Raw genomic sequence first — 8488 nt, 5'->3', positions numbered from 1 at the left:
TATATATATTCCATCAAGACGTGGCGGGCGAGAATTAGAGGGTGCCTTGGGCCGGCCTGACACGGAGCGAGGGACCCCGAGGAGCACACGGCCCTCCGCGAGGACCCCGCCGTGACACCCTTTTTGGTTTTTTCCAAATCAAAAATTTAAAAAACAACTTTATTAGCCTTAAAAATGTACCACTGTCATTCATCCACTGATTATCAATACCTGTATCAACCATTTTATTTTCCTTTTCTGTAGGGTCCTGTTACACAGCTGTAGCTGCTTTTACATTAGCTATTTAAAAACCCAAGCTTTACACTAATTTTTTAGTGACAGTTCATCACATATTTGAGTCCCCCAGTGAAGCAGCCTAGTTTTGCCTATTACTATAATTAAAGCTGAATTGTTTGAATCACAATGAAATTGTAGACAATGAGTTGCAAGTAAAACATTTTCTGGTCATCCTCTAATTCATATATAAAATAAGCATGGAAAATGTACTTTAAATGCTAATACAAACTACAATCAGAATGTTATATCTACATAGCACATACATATTGCATGCAGCGAATGACTTCATAAACAAGTTTACAGCAATACAGGAGTTTTCAGGTCATATAATCCAACAGTTGGCAAATCTTTTCTGAGCTTCTTGTGAAATGTGTTTCGGTGTGCAAACATATCATCTAGAGAACCCTGGCATAAAATTCTATTTTCCTCTGAAGCAACCCATCCTTGCAAATCATTTTACTGCCAAGGGGAACAGTGTTCATTAATCCTGATGTCCCCTTTCGCAGCACAAATCACTGTTCACTTATGGTCATAAGTCCCCAAAGGTTCTTGATGCCTTTGACTTGGTTTTGTGAATGTGACTCATTACTTGGGAAAATTCTAAAAATGACTTTTTTTTAAACGGAGTTTAAGAAAAATGTGTTGTACAGTATAGGAAAAAAAGTCAGGTAATTTGCAATGTAACTGCATTGCAAATGGGAAGAGTAGAAATAGATTTGGGAGAAGAGGATGTTACGTCTCAGCTCTGTGTTCTTGGGCAACCCTGGCACAGGATGCAGTCTGTCTGACTCACAAAGGACTCAGCCCCCCCCTCCCCTCTTCTACCTAAATGAAACTGATTAAGATGCAGTGAGAGACGCACCTAAGACCCTCACCAGATAAGGGTGATAAGAGTGAAACAACTGCCCTAGGTCTCATTTACATCCGAGATGGACCCAGATGACCATTCATTTACATGAGAGATGGAGAACAGAAAGCCTGAAGCAGAGACTGAAGTGAATTCTGGGACCAGAGAAGCAGGAGAGCACTGCATGATGGGGAATCTGTGCTTCAAATGTTAATCAACCCATGTTCACACACACCCACCTCAGCATTTATCAGACCAGTTCTAATCTGTATTTACTAAGGACTTTTCCCCCCCAGACACACACACACAGCTCTAAGTTTAATAGGCATCTCGGGCCGTGCATTCCCCGGTCCCACTATGGGAGGCCTATTTAAACTTGATTGACTAAAACTCGGTTGCCGGGTTAGGGAATGCTGAGGCAAGAGACCGAGTCAGAGGGGGTATGGGCAACATTTGAACAATGGTTAAGGGTTCATCACAGCATCCAGCCTGCTGGAGCCCTAATCCCAGGTGTTGTCATATCTTTCCCGAGACGACTGGTGGGAGTCCTCTCCACAAAAGGTTATGAGCACCCCAATAATTGTTTTAAGTCTGTTAAAAGACTATAGTAAGATCTGGAAAAGTCATGCTAAGCTGAGGCTTGTGCACAACAAGTAAAAATCCAAAATCCTGATGCTGCAAGCTATCTATTGTTCCTGAAGAAACCATGAGATATCCCATCAGTATATCTGCCACCCATAGGAATTTCAAGCTGGCTCCCAAGTATTTGGGTTACTCCCTAATCTTAAGTGTTTCCTGATTATCAATCAGTTTCCTGAGATGGTCCAAACCAGATAACCCCTTGTCAATAGAAAAGACAATGATTTACACTACTGAGGGTGCTTCGAAGCAGCTGAACTGAGGGTATAAAAATCTGTAAGTGTGTGTGCTGCTAGAGGAAAAAGGGAGGAAAAGGAAGGAAAAGAAGTAGAAGCAGGAGGAAAGAAGGAGAAGAAGAAAACCCCTGTGCTGACACCATCCCCTGTCGTTCTTGGGACGCTGGAAGAACAGATTGTCTCTCTCGTCAAGGATTGTGCTACGGACTGTGCCTGTCAGCTTTGCAGCCTGAGTACCGTGGACTAGGTGAGATCCCAGCGTTCTCTGTCTTCTTTCTAGGCATAAACTTCTGAACCTGAACTATCAGTTAAGCTTGAGCTAAGTTTCCCCAAATACTTAGTGAAACCAGGGTAGTATTGTCATTGTTTGTGTTTGTTTTTCTTTTGCATGTCTATTACTACTAGTACTATTATATATTTCATATGCTTAGCAATAAATAACTTTTATAGTCAAACTGGTAGTAATTGGGTATATTTTTCCTTCTCTGCTTCTCTTTCCTCCCGTGCTCTGCAGCAACGCTTCTTTTACCTATGCTAAAGATCCCTGTGAAGCCCAAATTATTGTGGGGTCTGCTCATCAAGAGGCCAAAGATTGGGACGTGCTGAGTTTGAAACACATAAGGGGATCAGCTTGTACAGGCTGATTGACCCAGTTTGACTCAGACGTGCCCTTATGAACTGAATGCTGGCCCATGAGGGTGTCAGCTGGACACCCAGCCAGATTCAGAAGGATTCTGTTTACCTGTGTGCTTGTGTCTGACTGCAGTTTATTGTTGCTCTTATGAACTGATTCTTGGCATATGAGGGTGTCAGCCTGTCCATGCTGATCAGCCCGGCCAGGTCAGGCGTGTCACGTTAATTTGTGTGTGTTTGTGTGTATGACTGATTTGGTGACTGGAGGAACCCAGTCCCATTGAGACTGAGTCCTGCAAAATAGCTCTACTGGGGGTGAGGGCTTGCAGAAGGGAGAAATACAGCTCCGTATAGTAACACAAGCAGCACATTGACAGAATCACCAAGACCCTAGAAACTATCCCTAATAAATGAGCACACCCCAAAGTAATGGGCAAATTTGGTAACAAGGATGAAGATGACCAAGGAGAGAGGAAAGTACCTGCTGAAGAGTTACTCATTTTCTGTCTTTTAACTGGTTGCAGGACCCCATTAGTCAGGGGCATGCCTTGTTTTGGATCTTCTGTTGGGGTAACATTGTCAATCCCAGGCTACCTAGAGAAATACAAATCCATTGAGCAGTAATTCCACCATGCTTTTTCATAGAACCAACCAAAAAAAAAAGGAAAAATATAACATGTTTTGTTGAGATTCTATTATTTTAAGTAATGCTGTGCAGTAACATACTTACATATGCTGTTTTGCCAGACACACAAAAAGGCATGGTTCCTTTTCCAGTCTGGCACAATATGGACAATCTTCCAACTAAAGGCAGGAGCAGTATTATTAGTAGTCAAAAAAAAAAACCCTTCAGGAAGGATACATAAGAGACATGGCTATAAGAATGGAAGTGTCATTTACCTAAGCAAGATTTGTAGGGCTGTTTTAACACTAGGAGGCAGCTGCAATTAGGTAACTGCTAACCATCACTATACTCATACAACTAGGGGCATGTCTTTTTGAGTCATTGCAGATATACTCAAACTAGTTCTGTACAAGCTAACTCAGGTACCAGAAGCAGAACCCACATGTTAACATGGCTCTCCACCCAGGCTGGGTGATCTGAAAAATCATACTCAATTTTTTCTCCGAAATAATAGCTGATCAGTCACTGAAAGAATATTCAGTATATATAGGATGAAGGAGCATAGTTTGATATTATGTTCATTTTAATTCCAGTGACACTGAAGTTGCCCCCAGTAAGCTAAACACCCTTCTATGAATTTTTTTCTACTTCCTACCTTCATATGATCTTTCAGATTACTAGTGGTATTTATCCAAATGTTTAGTCTCTGTTTGTGGCCCTATTTAAAATCCCAGCAGCATGACTATGCTTTATTACAGCCAGCAACCAGGTGTCTGACTTGTTTGCTCCAGAGTAATGTATCCAAGATTTTGCCTTCATGCTTCTCTGTTGAGTGCCCATCATGTCGCTGATAGTATCTATGTAATGCAAATAGTGGTATTATTAATATGAAACCTTATGTTCCTGCTCCCTGATATTATTTGCTGTACTGTCTACGTACAGTACCATCTGTGTACATTAGTTCCTTCTTCATGACACTATTTGATTAGTCTCATAATTTTGGCACAGAAATGTTTTTTTATAGTACTGTCAAATAGTAGGGGACCTGAGGGCATACCTAGCAGAAGCCTTTATGAACCAAAAATGTTATGTAGGAGACCTTTAGTAATAATCAAAGTCTCAACATTGTAGTCATCTGGTGAATCTGTTTCTAAATCCCAATTTACTGACTACATGGAAGAAATCCTAATGTAAACTGCCTCAGTTGACAGATATTTGATCATTTTAAAATGTATATGTTTTTAAGCAGAATTTATTAAGCTGATGAGTCTGGAATTGTTATATGAAGTGTCTCATTTTGAAAACCCTAATTTTGACAGGAAAATTATTAGGTAAAATGGATTTGAGCCTCAATGCCAATACTTTTGTTAATATTTTCCATTTGTCATGAGTCAATGAAATAAGCTTGTAATTGTTGAAGTTTCCCATCTCTCTCTCTGCCTTCAGAATAAAAAGATATAATAGCATTCCTAAAAGCTACTGGCAATTTTTCATTCACAATTCTTTTGCTAAGTAGCATAATATATACAAGATTTAACTCTGATTCTGTTTACTTAAAGATAAGATAAAAATTTGCAGGGAATGTAGCAGATCTCAATATTTTAACAATGTAAGGATTAGTTACTTTTCTTGTTCATTCTATATTCTTTTTAATTTTTCACCTACAAAAGTGTCTTGGGGTACTTGTTTAAAAGTATTATCTCTTAAGATACAATTAGAAAAATTAAATATCAAAAAGCACATCTATTCCTGAGAATGTGCAACGTTTTTTGTAATTGAGACTCAATTGAAATATTGAGCACATAATACAGCACATAACTGACATGTCAAGATAATGGTAGTTTTTGTTACATGAGAAACAAACACTTGATAGATACTCCCAATCCTTGCTTTGACATCAATATAAATATGAATAGAAATGTCCCTTTCTGGACATATGGGGACAATGAACAACAATCAAAGCACCCTAGACCAACAACAAAGAAGCTTAAGTGAAAAAAGTAGCCGAACATATACATATGCCACAGTAAACATGTATTTGATCATAAACCTGTGTTTATGTATATATTTATCTGCATATAACCATGATTGTTTCTTTGGCTTGAGTGGCTAACTACCTCTGATGTATTAAAAAAATGTACACACAATCTTTTCCTGAACACAGAGGAAAAAAGCAGCAGCAAAAATTCTGAAGTATGTTCCTATAACAAGCCTTGTGTCTAAGAAGCTTTGTCTTTCTGCTTTATCTCTAAGGGTATGGGCAAGCATTCATTTCTAGAGCTGCAGATTTCTTGGAAACATGAAGTGCTGGAAATCCTAGTGAAAGGGAGAGCATACAGGCAGTCCAGCTGTGGGTAAATTGGGGCTGAACTCCAGCCAAGCTCTGGTCATTCCAGGACTGGGCAAATGCTCCTCGCACTTTCCCCAGACTTGGATCACACCCCAGGATAAATCAAGCAAAGTGTATAGGCATTTGTTATGTTGTTAGAAACTCACACAGGTGATATCTTCCTTCTCAAAAGTGGAAAATCTTGCAGATCGGTCAGGTTTCCGCCATGAGAAACTGTAAGCGTACAGGTGTTTTTGTGCAGATGAGCATTTTTCCCACTAGGAAATGTAATTCCTGTCCACATGCTAAGATAGGCTCACTTCTGCTTCTCCATGCTTTTTGCTTCTAAGGCTAGGAACAGATAATGCATTTGTTCCTGGATAAGTTATGCCAGTGTTTGCCATGGAACAGAAATATCCAGAGGTTGGTGTGTACACAGGGTTTAGTTAGTGCCTGAATGCACTACTGCTTGTCTGCCATTAATTCAATTATGCATTTCTGGGATAACTATTCAGATGTACTTTGCAATTGTCAGGGACCCTAGCAGGCAGCCAGCCTGGGTTAATTGCCTACACAACCACACCTGCCTTAGGTCTCTAGCTGACAAACTCTACCGCAGCTAGTTAACTGGCTGGTTTCATGACTGGCTACTGATAGCTCACTCTCCCTAATATTCCCATCTGTGGGCTCTACCATTAGGCTAGACAGCCTGTGTGCTGATCTCTTAAAGTGATGTCCTGGGATAAACTGTTAGTACTTCTTATACCATGAACCTTTTTTAAGATTTATCCTGGGATAGCAGACTTGGATGTCTGAACTTGCACTTTGTCCTGGGATAAATTAATTTACCCCAGGAGAAATGTGATGTCTATTTTTAGCCAACTGCATACAGCTGCAATCAGTATCATAGCCTCTGCTTTTGTAACAAGACATCTTAGATACTAGATTTTGCTGTGTATCTCAGACACTGGGCAGTAGCTTTCATTGTTTATAGGTGTCTTGCTTTATATAATAGGCTTAATTTGATCTTTTATTGAGATACAAAGAGTGTCTAGTACATCTTTGACTTTACCAGAACCTGTTATTATCTTTAAAAAACCATGCACTTGGTGGAAAACATCACTACCTTTCAACATCAAAATGCATGACATTTTTAGTTTATTTTTCTCCCTGTTGCTTTGACAGCAATGTTCTAAATTTAGCACTGGCAAGGTGTTATGTGGCACCCTGCAGGGAGTAATATTCAGACCTTCACCTCTTCATCTTTCCTGTGACTAGGCTTCCTCTACCTCTCTGTGCTTATGTTACCCTCTTGCCAGTGATTATCCCCTGCCAGCTGCAGGAATCTTGTTCCTGTTGAGTAAGTGATCTGACAGAAGCCTGGAGGTGTAATTCAAGCTTTGCCACTCCCATTGAGCTTCTGTCCCATTGAATTATGGGAGACAGTTGACACTCCACATGCTGAGTCACTTCCGCTTAAATGATGCAAGGTCTCTAAAAGATTTGAGCCACAGACTAACACATGCCACTAACTGCAATATTCTTATTCATGTACAGGCTGGTTTGCCAATCTATGGGCATGTCAGAATCTCTCTTCTTCCTAACAGCAGTTTTTAATCTGAGGGTAATGGACAAGCCACCTTAAATCACTAAACATCATCACTGCTCTTGTATTGCTTCGTTTTTTAAAGTTGTCCATTTTGTACAACAGCATATCTGCTGTGCTGCAGTTAAATGTCAATTGGCACACATTTCTATGAGTATAAGCCAAATAGTTTTCTATGTGAGGTTATGAGTTTCAGATCAAATAACACCCATGTTGAGATCCAGCATTAGGCTCATTAGTAACATACCCAGACTGGATGCAGGCCAGCTAGTCTTAACTGAGTCCCATATAGCTATGTCCGTGACCTTAATCTCTCTCTCTCCCTGATTTTTTCTGTGTCCCATCTGTTCATTTTCTGTTTTGCTCTAGCTTTTTCCCCTGCCATTCCAGACCCTAGCAAATCAATCAACAGCCTAGTGTTACTGTAGGAATTAATCGTAGTGCCTTAGCATCAACTTGCTTCTATCGTTCGATGGAGTTGGCTACTGCAAACATAATTTACTGCATGTCACTCTTCCCTTTGACTCAGAATGGAATCACTGTCAAGGACTGAAGCTGTTGGGGGTTGTGGTTTTCATATGAGAGGTAAAGCTAAGGCCTCACCTGCTTGCTGAAACAACAGTATGACAAGTATATTCATTTTGTACAGAAGCCCACAAGTTTGAGAGGCATTTGTGTTTCTTTTGAACAGTGCTGCTCAAAGAAATGAAGAAATTGGATTCCTACACACTTTCCTATCTGATCTCTTCCTATTGATGTTGCCTTTCATCTGAGGATACCATGCATTTCATGTTCACTAATGCTGTGACTGGACAGCCTGTATTTAAAAATCACTGTATATGAGAGGCCTCTGATTTGAATTCACTTGGAAAGGAGCAACGTGCATCTAGCTAGATAGTCCATTGTAATGTAGCCATTGTGACAGCAGTGAGGAAGCACATATACATGAATCATGAGAACCTATTTCTTTGACAAACTGCCTGTGCATCAGAGTTCAGTTTTCTCTTTTGCACTATTAGCAGTTTGGTGGTGACATGAAAATGCTATTACTCATGGTAATCTTAAGGAGAAAGAAAGCCAAACTGCCAAATATGGCAGCTGTATTGTCTGTTGGGACACCATCATAGTACTGATAACAAAGGTCATGACTGTAGCCCTTCAGTCCCTTTCCAGCCTGATGCACATCCTCCCTGCCAAGCTGGGTCCATCACCGAGGAAATAAGCCATGTCCACGTACTCCTCTCCATGTGCACCTAGATGCAGCATTTACAATGTAGAGCAGTTGTGAGTGAGTGCT

The sequence above is a fragment of the Alligator sinensis genome, unplaced genomic scaffold, assembly GCF_000455745.1.
Source record: "Alligator sinensis unplaced genomic scaffold, ASM45574v1 scaffold1140_1, whole genome shotgun sequence".
NCBI classification, from domain to species: Eukaryota; Metazoa; Chordata; order Crocodylia; family Alligatoridae; genus Alligator; species Alligator sinensis.
This window is presented reverse-complemented; position numbering follows the sequence as displayed.